At 37.1% G+C, this 11,199-nt stretch overlaps 1 pseudogene; it reads right to left on the bottom strand.

Moving 5' to 3' along the window:
• Positions 1-1,406: 1,406 nt before the first annotated feature.
• Positions 1,407-1,929, bottom strand: LOC118020887 (annotated as a pseudogene).
• Positions 1,930-11,199: the final 9,270 nt, after the last annotated feature.

Here is an 11,199-nt window from a genome sequence, read left to right as displayed (position 1 = left end):
GCAAGGATAGTTTTCACTGGGAAATTCTTAATTTTAGAATTTGAGATGGACCATAAAGGCCATGAAATTCAACAACTCATCCCAACTAAAAATATTCTCTCCACCCTTCCTGGAAAATGCATTTTTCTGATTTTGACACAAAATTTCTAAAAAATGAGGTGATATATTTTCAGTTTTGCGATTTCTGAGTTTAAGACATTGTGTTAAATGGAGTCAGTATCTGTTTCCGTCCACTTGTGATCGGTCTCAAGTTTGTCATGTGCATGAGCAGATCTGTTTGTCTGCGGCAGAATAGTTTATTTAATTGGTCTAATATTTCACGTTTACTCAGTGAAACTTCAGCTATTGATACTGCCATCTTATCTCTGCTAGATTTATTTTTTTTTAAGTTAATGGTCTTTTTTTATTGGAGTAAAAAAAAAAAGACTAGCATTTACAACTTGGAATGGACGTAAATTGTAATTTCTTGATCAGTAATGTTGATGCTTGTGCTGAAGTCCACAGCCACAACCTACTCTGCTGGCTCCAAGTCATGGTTCAGAAGGTTTTAAAAACAGAGAGTCCCAAGATGCTCCCTTGGTAAAGGTTTTTTAAAAAAAAAAAATGTGTGTGAATGGTGACAGCCTGACACCCATTTCGCTCTAAGACAACATGGGACAACGCTAAACCAACACACACAGCATGCCACCAGGATGAGTGTCATGGTCACCATGGGTGGGGGTGCCCGGAAGTACGAGAGGGCCATCCTGCTAAGTGGGGCTGCGTCTAGACAGTTTATCCTTCACCCATTTTTCTGCACAGCATCCTGAGGTAAACCAATTTTAAATGTTTTGTTTTCAGTAAACCAGCTATGACAATTTATACTAACAAATTGAACTAGAACCCATTTGAAGAAGTTTTAAATTTGTTTTTTTTTTTCATTTTTTGTTTTTAATACAAATGCCTGACTGTGCTCAATTGTCAAGCTGCATGCATGAAAAACTGGCCAGCCCAAACAGTGTATTGATCATGAGCAAATGGAACTGCAAGGAGTCCATTAGGTGCTTCCTTATCATTAAGGTAGTACAAGTATTTATATCGTAAAACTGATGTGTAGCTTGATCTTTAGGGGACAGGACCACCAACCAATACATGCAGATTTTGTGCGTGTGGACAGAAGGTACTTTTGACATTTAGTTTTGCTATATAGAAACTGGGTGGCTCATTCGTTAAGCGTCTGCCTTCGGCTCAGGTCATGGTCCCAGGGTCCTGGGATCGAGCCCCGCATCAGGCTCCCTGCTCGGCGGGCAGCCTGCTTCTCCCTCTCCCACTCCCCCTGCTTGTGTTCCCTCTCTCGCTGTGTCTCTCTCTGTCAGATAAATAAAATCTTAAAAATAAAATAAAATAAAATAATTTTTTTTTTTTTTTTTTTTTTTTTGCAAGAGGTAAGTAAAAGATTCGATTTGATTCTTCCAGAAGGGGGGAAAGGAGTTGAAAATAGGCCTTCATTTTGCAGTCATCGTCCGTACGAATTCTTCATAGTTGGCCTGCCCATCTCCATCAGTATCTGCTTCTCTGATCACCTCATCTACTTCTTCATCTGTTACTTTTGCTCCTAAGTTGGCCATGACGTGACGTAGCTCCGCCGCGCTGACGTAACCGTTGCCACCTTGTCGAAGACTCGGAAGGCCTCGCGGATTTCTTCTTCACTGTGTCTTTCACTTTTCTAGCCATCCTAGTCGAAAATTCTGGGAAGTCGATGGTGCCATTTCCGTCAGCATCCACCTCGTTGATCACATCCTGCACCTCGGCTTCTGTTGGGTTCTGACCCAGTGACCTCGTGACGGTTCCAAGTTCCTTTGTTGCGATGGCTCCATCGCCATCTTCGTCAAATGGGGAGAGAGCTTCCTTGAGCTCAGCAGTCTGCTGTTCGGTCAGCCGATCAGCCATGGTGCGAGCGAAGGGAAGAAGAGCAGACGGGGCGAGGGCGGCGGCAGCAGCGCAGGGGCTGGGACGGCGGGGGCGCCTCGGCCGCTGCGGCCGCTGCTTCTGCGAAGGCGCGATGTGCGCTCAGCGCTGCGCCGCCGCCGCCGCCCGAGTGCGAGCAACGGCGCCGCGCCCGCGAGGCTCCCACCACCGCCGCCCTCTGCGAGATGTATTTTTAACTAAAAAGTTACATCGATCCTGTAATCCATCACCACATGAAAAGTGTCCAGATTTCTCGTCAGGCTGGTCCTTTTCAGTTTTCACTGAACTTAAAATTCTTCAAGATGCCTCAAACCGTAACTATTATCAAACGTTCTAATAGCCAAGAAGTAGTTGTGGTATTTGTGGTGCGGAGGGATAAACTTATTTAGGGGAACCATTTGGGGGAGTGATTGTTGAGGGATTCATATTTCAGCATGTTCCTACTTCTGTTTTGCACAATAGAAGGAAATGGTAGGATTGTGACAGATATACAATGAGTGTAGGGAGAGTGGAAACTGTTCTTTCTCAAATAGAATTATTAAATAGAAGATTTTAATCAGAAACGGCATTTACTGTACTGAGAAGGGACAGATTTCATGGTTAGTTAATAACAATAAATTGAGATACTGTATTTAGGAAAAATTATATAGTTCATTAAACTTTTATGGGGAACCAGATGCAATAATACTGTAGGATAATTGCTTTTTTAGGGCCACAAGAGCTGAGCAGGAGTCCAACCACATATAACTGAGAAACAAGCTCCCATTGAACGGTCTGTGCCCCCTTCTACCTCTCTAAGTGGCCTCCTGTCCCTGATGATGATATAAAGATTAAAATTGGGGCGCCTGGGTGGCGCAGTCGTTAAGCGTCTGCCTTCAGCTCAGGTCATGATCTCAGGGTCCTGGGATCGAGCCCCGCATCAGGCTCCCTGCTCTGCAGGAAGCCTGCTTCTCCCTCTTCTACTCCCCCTGCTTGTGTTACCTCTCTCGCTGTCTCTCTCTCAGTCAAATAAATAAAATCTTTAAAGTAAAATAAAATAAAATAAAATAAAATAAATAAAATAATAAGAAATGTGACAAACCATAATTACACAACCTGAAGACCATCTAGCTTCACAACCTGAAGACCAGCTAGCTTCACTTTTGGTTAAAGTTCAGGGAGGAAAGTGGGTATGTTTAATCAGTATGTGAACATGAAATCAGAAGGGGAAAATTTTGGATTATGAAGAAAAGAGCTGTACTGAGCACATGGGCTAGGGACCTTCTAGAGTGTTGAAGATCTGTTGAAACCCCTGCCGACTTTAGTGCATAAAACAGTGTTTCAGCCTGATGCCATTGCTGCATGGAAGGAAATTCATGAGGGAGCAACTGTTTTAATGGGAGGATCTGTGGCTAGAAAAGGGACCAATACAGGTGACTGACTATTTTTAGGGCTACTTTGTGTTTAAAAAAAATCTTTGAATTTAGATACTGATATACAGCATCTAACTGTGCTGTAATTTAGTTCAAAAAATAGATTTAGGACACCAATAATTATCCCCACTCATGAAAGGAAGATTTGGAATATATTCTCAACAATTTTTCTGATTATAAGAAGGATAGAGGATATATTATGAAAATATGGAAAATACAGAAGAAAAATGTAGAAAATATGATATATATATATATGTAACTGAACAAATCCCCAATAATGTTTCTTTTTTCTGTAGACGTTTCCATTGTTTTTTTCTATGTATATGTGTATGTTTTTTATCTAGAGCCATATTTTATAAAATTGGTGTTCCATAGTGTCTACTCTTTCATAAACTGGTTTCCCACTTAACACTCCCACTTAACACAATTTTTTGTGTTATTTAATATTACTCTAGATCTTGATTTTTAAGGGCTGTAGTCATCATTCCCGTGTACCGTAATTTATTTTTCCAATAGCATCTTAGGGTTTTTTTCCTCTGTTATAAGCATTTCATGTTCATAAATATTATATTTGTAATGTTTTTTCAGGATAAATTCCTATTTGTCAAAATATTAGGATAAATGGCATAAGTTTTTAGGCTTTTGATATATATTACCAAAGGCCTATTCTCATGCCTCATAGCCAAGACTAGATGCTAATATTAAAAAATAAACAGTTTGGAAATTTTATAAGATAAAATGATATTTGAGGCTATAATAATCTGTCCCTTTATTAGAGCAACTAAATATCACTGATATTAAAATTCCTCTGATGCGTGATACTGGCAGATAATGTCCTGGAGCAGGGACTGGAAAGTTGGTTTCAACTGAAGGCTTTGACATTCACTTGTTATACATCTTGGCCAAGTTTCCTTACACTTATCCCTTGGTTTTCTTTCTTTCTTTTTTTTTTTTTTAACATGAAAACCTTATTCTTTTACTTTTTTTAAATTTAAATTCAGTTAATTAACATATAATGTATTATTTGTTTCCAGGGGTACAGGTCTGTGATTCATCAATCTTATATAACACCCAGTGCTTATTACAATACATATCCTCCCCAATGTCCCTTAGTTTTCTCATCTGGAAAACGGAGGAAAGAATAATCCCCACCAATTGTATTTCATCAGGATGCTATGAGAATAAATGAGGTCAACATCCAAATCCCTTTTCAGATTTTATCTACCTGAAAAGGTCTATAGGAGGTTTAATGCCCTTATTGCATTATTTATGATAAAAATAGAAGGTTCATGTTTTTATTATTTAAAAAAAACTATCATGTTACTGAGAACCTGACAAATACCTACATTTAGAAGTAGTTTATGATTTAGAGGTATATGCTAAAATTTTTGCTTGTAATTAACTTACAAAATATAACTTATACATTTCCCCATGATTTAAGTGACCATACTTAGGCTATGAGAGTTTAATTTATGCTAGGTCATACATTCAGTAGATAGTCATGTTTTGGCTCAGAGGTATAGATTTTTGACTTTAAAGGTATGTAATATTTGCTTTGAAAGTCTTGGAAGAAAGCCCTAATTTTTAATGCAATGTGCTATTACCTCTGAGATGCCCACATTCATTGTTAATTCCAGGTTAACCTCCAGCATTTGTCTGGATCCTCCTATTAATTTTATATGTATCTAATAATGCAAGCAGAATTGATAGTAGCCTAAACAAAATATAAATTGTTGAGTAAAGCAATGGATAAAAAACAAAATTATAATTACCTTCAAAATACATAATGAAACCAAATATGACTGGTTTTTAATTTATCACTGCATTAGAATGCTTTCATTTGTTTAGTTGAACTTTAAAGCTTTGAAGGGTCCAGGGACATCTCTCTCATTCTTTTATTTTCTAACATGCATACTGAGACAAAAAAGGCAGTGAAGGAAACCAAAGCTAGCTCTAGTCTTTAAGTTACTGATACATAGTCCAGTGAATTTCAAGCACAAGATTTTGCTCCTTGACAAAAGCTGATTAATTTTTTTTTAAAGATTTTATTTATTTATTTGAGAGAGAGAATGAGAAAGAGAGAGAGCACATGAGAGGGGGGAGGGTCAGAAGGAGAAGCAGACTCCCTGCTGAGCAGGGAGCCCAGTGCGGGACTCGATCCTGGGACTCCAGGATCTTGACCTGAGCTGAAGGCAGTCGCTTAACCAACTGAGCCACCCAGGCGCCCAAAAGCTGATTAATTTTTATTCCAAGGAAATGCAGATGAATATTTCAGTCATTTGTAGTTCACACTACCAGAAAATAACAAAAATAACGTAATTTGTCCTAAGTAGGAGATTTGTTAAAGAAAGTAGACTTCTGAAGAAATAATTTTAAGGATGTCACCAAGTTGGCAACATAGTAGGATACTGAGTTTCCATACACTAACAATGAACTATCTAAAAAAAATTAAGAAAATAATCCTTCTTATAATACCTTATGAAATACTTAGGGACATATTTAATCTAAGAAGTGAAAGATATATATGCTGAAAACTAGAAAATTGATGAAAGAATTACCTAGAAAAATGTTGCTATCTCCAATGTCAAAGAAATTACTACCCATGTTCTTTTCTTAGAGTTTTATGGTTTTGGGTCTCATATTTAGGTCTTTAATCAATTTTGAGTTTATTTTGTGTGTAAGAAAAGTGGTCTAGTTTTGTTCTTTTGCATGTAGCTGTCTAGTTTTCCCAGAACCATTTATTTAAGAAACTGTCTTGTCTCCTTTGTCATAGATTAATTGACCATGTAAGTGTGGGTTTATTTCTGGGCTCTCCTATCTTTCTATTGATCTGTCTATTTTTGTGACAGTTCCATACTGTTTAGGTTACTAGAGCTTTGTAGTATATCTTGAAATCTGAGATTGTGATACCTCTAGTTTTGTTCTTCTTCAGATTGCTTTGGCTATTCAGGGTCTTTTGTGATTCCACACAAATTTTAGTTTTGTGAAAAATGTTGGTATTTGAATAGGGATTACATTGAATCTATAGATTGCTTTGGGTAGAATGGACATTTTAACAATGTTAATTATTCTAATCCATGAGCATGGTATATCTTTCCAATTGTGTCATCTTTGATTTCTTTCATCAATGTCTTATAGTTTTTAGAGTACACATTTTTTTATCTCCTTGGTTAAATTTATTTCTAGACATTTTATTCTTTTTAGTGCAATTGTAAATGGAATTGTTTTCCTAATTTCTCTTTCTGCTATTTTGTTATTAGTATATGGAAACACACACAATATATGGGTATTAATTTTATACCCTGCAACTTTACTGAATTCATTATTCTAATAGATTTTTGGTGGGGTCTTTAGGGTTTCCTTTTTTTTAAATTTCAAATCAATTAACATATACTGTATTATTATATGTATGTATTATTCAGAGGTAGAGTTTAGTAATTCATCAGTTGCATATGACACCCGGGGCTTATTACATCAAGTACCCTCCTTAATGCTCATCACCCAGTTACCCCATCCCCCCACCCACCTATAGTATTGTGTCATCGGCAAATATTGACAGCTTAATTTCTTCCTTACTAACACAGACGATTTTGTTTCTTTTTCTTGTCTGATTGCTGTGGCTAGAACTTCCAGTACTGGGTTGAATAAAAGTGGCTGTACTAGACATACTTATCTAGTTCCTGATATTAAAAGAAAAGCTCTGTTGTTCACCACTGAATATGTGAGCTGTGGGTTTTTCATACATGGACTTTATAATGTTGAAGTTGTTGGGTGCCTGGGTGGCTCAGATGGTTAAGCATCTGCCTTTGGCTCAAGTCATGATCCCAGGGTCCTGGGATCGAGTCCCGCATCAGGCTCCCTGCTCCTTGGGAGCGTGCTTCTCCCTCTCTCTCTCTCTCTCTGTCTATCATGAATAAATAAATAAAATCTATAATGTTGAAGTTGTTTCCTCTAAACCCACTTTGTTGAGAGTTTTTATCATGAATGAATATGGAATTTTATCAAATGGTTTTTCTCCACCTATTGAGATGATTATATGATTTTTATCTTTTGTTGATGTGGTGTATCACATTGATTGATTTATAAATGTCAAACCATCCTTGCAGCCCTGGCATAAATCCCATTTGATCGTGATTAATTATCCTTTTCATGTATTGTTGACTGTGATTTGTAATATTTTATAAAGAATTTAGCATCTATCTTCATCAGGGATATTGGGCTATAGTTTTGTGTATGTGTGTGTGTTTGTGTGTGTGTATGCATGCGTGTGTGTTGTCTATCTGGTTTTGGTATCAGGGTACTGCTAGCCTTATAGAATACACTTGGAAGCTTTTCATCCTCTATTTTTATTTTGTAATAGTTTGAAGATATTATTCAGCCATGAAATAATATGAGATCTTATCATTTGCAACAAGATGGATAGACCTAATGGGCTAATAGGAATAAGTCATACAGAGAAAGACAGATACTATATGATTTCACTTATATGTGAAACCTTAAAAAAATAAAACAAATGAATAAACAAATAAAAAGCAGACCAAACCTATAAATACAGAGAATAAACTGGTGGTTGCCAGGGGTAGAGGGATGGGCAAAATGGGTGAAGGGGAATGGGAGATACAGGCTGCCAGTTACAGAATGAACAAGTCATGGGTTTAAAAAGTACAGCATAGGGAATATAGTCCATGATATTGTAATAATGCTGTATAGTGACAGATGGTAGCTACCCTTGATGGTAAGCATAGCATAACATATAAACTTGTTGAGTCATTGTTATACATCTGAAACTAATGTAACATTGACATTGTCAACTATACTCAAACTATGGACTCTGAGAAACAAACTGAGGGTTCTAGAGGGGAGGTGGGTGGGGGGCTGGGTTAGCCTGGTGATGGGTATTAAAGAGGGCACATATCAAATGGAGCACTGGGTGTTATATGCAAACAATGAATCATGGAACACTACATCAAAAAAAAAATTAAAAAAATTGAAGGCACAAATAAATGAAAAAGCATGCCATGTTTGTGAATTGGAAGAATTATTATTGTTAAAATGTCCATACTACCCAAAGATATCTATAGATTCAATACAAATACTATAAAAATTCCAATGGCATTTTCACAGACATAATAAAAATATTACTAAAATTTAAATGGGCCTACAAATGGCCCCAAATAGCCAAAGCAATCTTGAGAAAGAAGAACAAAGATGGAAGCATTATACTTCCTGATTTCAAACTATATCACAAAGCTATAGTAATCAAAACAGTATGATGTTGGCACAAAAATGGACACATAGATCAATAGAATAGAGAACCCAGAAATAAACTAATGCATATATTTGTCTATTAATTCATGAAAAGGAACCAAGAATATGCATTGGGAAAGGATGTTTTCTTCAGTAAATGGTGTTGGATTTTATTTTATAAATACACTATAGTACTGTAATGTATTTTCTCTTCTCTATGATTTTCTTAATAACTTTTTTCTTTAGCTTAGTTTAATATAAGAATACAATCTATAATACATATAAAAAATATGTGTTATTTTGTTAGTGATAAGGCTCCCAGTCAACAGTAGGCCTTAGTAGTTATGTTTTGGGAGACTCAAAAGTTGTATACAGATTTTTGACTGCACAGGGGTTGGTTCCTCTAAACTCCATGCTGTTCAGGGGTCAACTATACTTGGTTATTTGCCTACTGCTGAGGGATGGTTTATTTATATTATTTACAAATAAAAAGATCTTCCTCGCCAATACCATCTCTTGTCTTACAAACATTAGAAGAAACTGTCTTAAAGTAATGGAATATTTCTAGGAACTGAGGTTTTCTGTAAAAATACTGTGCTACCAGTGATTTCTGTATTTATATCTATACAGCATAGTTAAACTGTATAAAAATGGAATTAAATTACAGTGTATTAAGATGAACCATGAGAGACTATGGACCCTAAGAAACAAACTGAGGGTTTTAGAGGGGAGGGGGTTGGGGGAATGGGTTAGCCTGGTGATGGGTATTAAAGAGGGCACATATTGAATGGAGAACTGGGTGTTATATGCAAACAATGAATCATGGAACACTACATCAAAAACTAATGATGTAATGTATGGTGACTAACATAACATAATAAAATTTAAAAAAACATATAATTATTTTATACGACTAAAGAGTGATAATTCAAATTGAAAAATCTCTGTTGCTTCAAGCTAACATATTTGAAATTCAAGGGACATGGTTTGCTTTTCTATCACTTGCTCCACAATTTCTGCCAGTTTCAATCAATCTATTTTATGCATGAATTCTCACCATTCCAGCTGAAGCTTCATGGAGTATCTTTTAAAAATTTGCATTCTCATTACACTTCCAAAGCTCCTTTGTGACATCAATCAACTTCTCACCATTTTTTTTCCCCAGTCAGTGGGAGAATAAAATGAACATCACATTTCAGAGATTTTCCATGGCAAAAGTTGAATCCTTGACTCCATTCTCACAATTGTGGATCAAAACACTGTCCTTTGGCATAGGGAACTTAACTTCCTCTTTATTAGAGGATTGTTCACAGAGTGCCAGGGTTTGAGGCTGACTGATTCTGAAGCAACTATTCCACATGAGCCTGCTGGATTTTCACAACTGTAGCCTATTCCATCATCAGTTGGGCACAGAGCAGCTTATTGTCCAGAGACTCAGTTGATGTATGCCCAGTCTGGTCCCTATTCCCTTGATAGCAGGCCTTCCTTTGGCTTGACCCTGGATGATATATGACCACACATAATGCATGCCACATACCCTAATATAGTTCATATTATTGAAATGTTTATTAACAGTGTACAATTTCCTTATGAATCGGGCCCCAAGGCTTGACTCAGTTGTAATGGGCAAGGTGGAAAGGACAGCCATCTCACAGTGTCAGCCAGCACCAGCTCATTGCCAAAAAGCCAGCCAACCAAGGTTCAAAGCCTGGAAGTTTTCTCACAACATCTTGCCCATCCCTGAGATCTGACTCCATGCCTCTTCTTGAAACTTAGTAGTGCTTCTTATGATCATTCTTCACATATTCTTTGAGATTGTCTGACTGTGATATTAGGGTCAAAAGGAAGGTAGCCACACAACATCATGGTTGTAAGTTTAGTGTATCAGGAAGGTAGTCATAATGCTAAACCCTTCTGATGATTTTTCTGCACATCCAATGCCTGAAGTGCTAAATAATAAAGTGTGAATTTGAACGTTGTCATGTCACTTTGGTCAATTTGGGCAAATCCAAAGACATAAACTTCACTGGGGAATCCATAGAGCTTTCCTCAAGAGCAGATTCTTACATATGAGGTCTCTGTGTGTGCTGACGCTTAATGCATGACTGTATCATAGTCAAAGCTGATGGCTTTGAACCTTGGCTGGCTGGCTTCTTGGCAATGAGCTGGTGCTGGCTGACACTGTGAGATGGCTGTCCTTTCCACCTTGCCCATTACAACTGAGTCAAGCCTTGGGGCCCGATTCATAAGGAAATTGTACACTGTTAATAAACATTTCAATAATATGAACTATATTAGGGTATGTGGCATGCATTATGTGTGGTCATATATCATCTCTGGCTTTTAAATGATCAAGAAGAATTTTCACTATATGGGAATTCTTGGCTGGACTTTTTCACACATACTTAAATTGGATCACTAAACCCAGGTCTTAGCTTGATCCCAATATGTATTATAGCCCTCAAAATGTTAGTTTCCTTGATGACTTTTTCCATCTAACACCTTTCTTGTGCCCCACGGGGATCTCATCCTCAAAAATAGAGATGAGATAGATAGATAGATAGATAGATAGATAGATAGATAGATAGATAGA

This window comes from Mirounga leonina, unplaced genomic scaffold (genome assembly GCF_011800145.1).
Source record: "Mirounga leonina isolate KUSES-001 unplaced genomic scaffold, KU_Mleo_1.0 Mir_114, whole genome shotgun sequence".
In the NCBI taxonomy this organism is placed as follows: domain Eukaryota; kingdom Metazoa; phylum Chordata; class Mammalia; order Carnivora; family Phocidae; genus Mirounga; species Mirounga leonina.
This window is presented reverse-complemented; position numbering and strand designations above follow the sequence as displayed.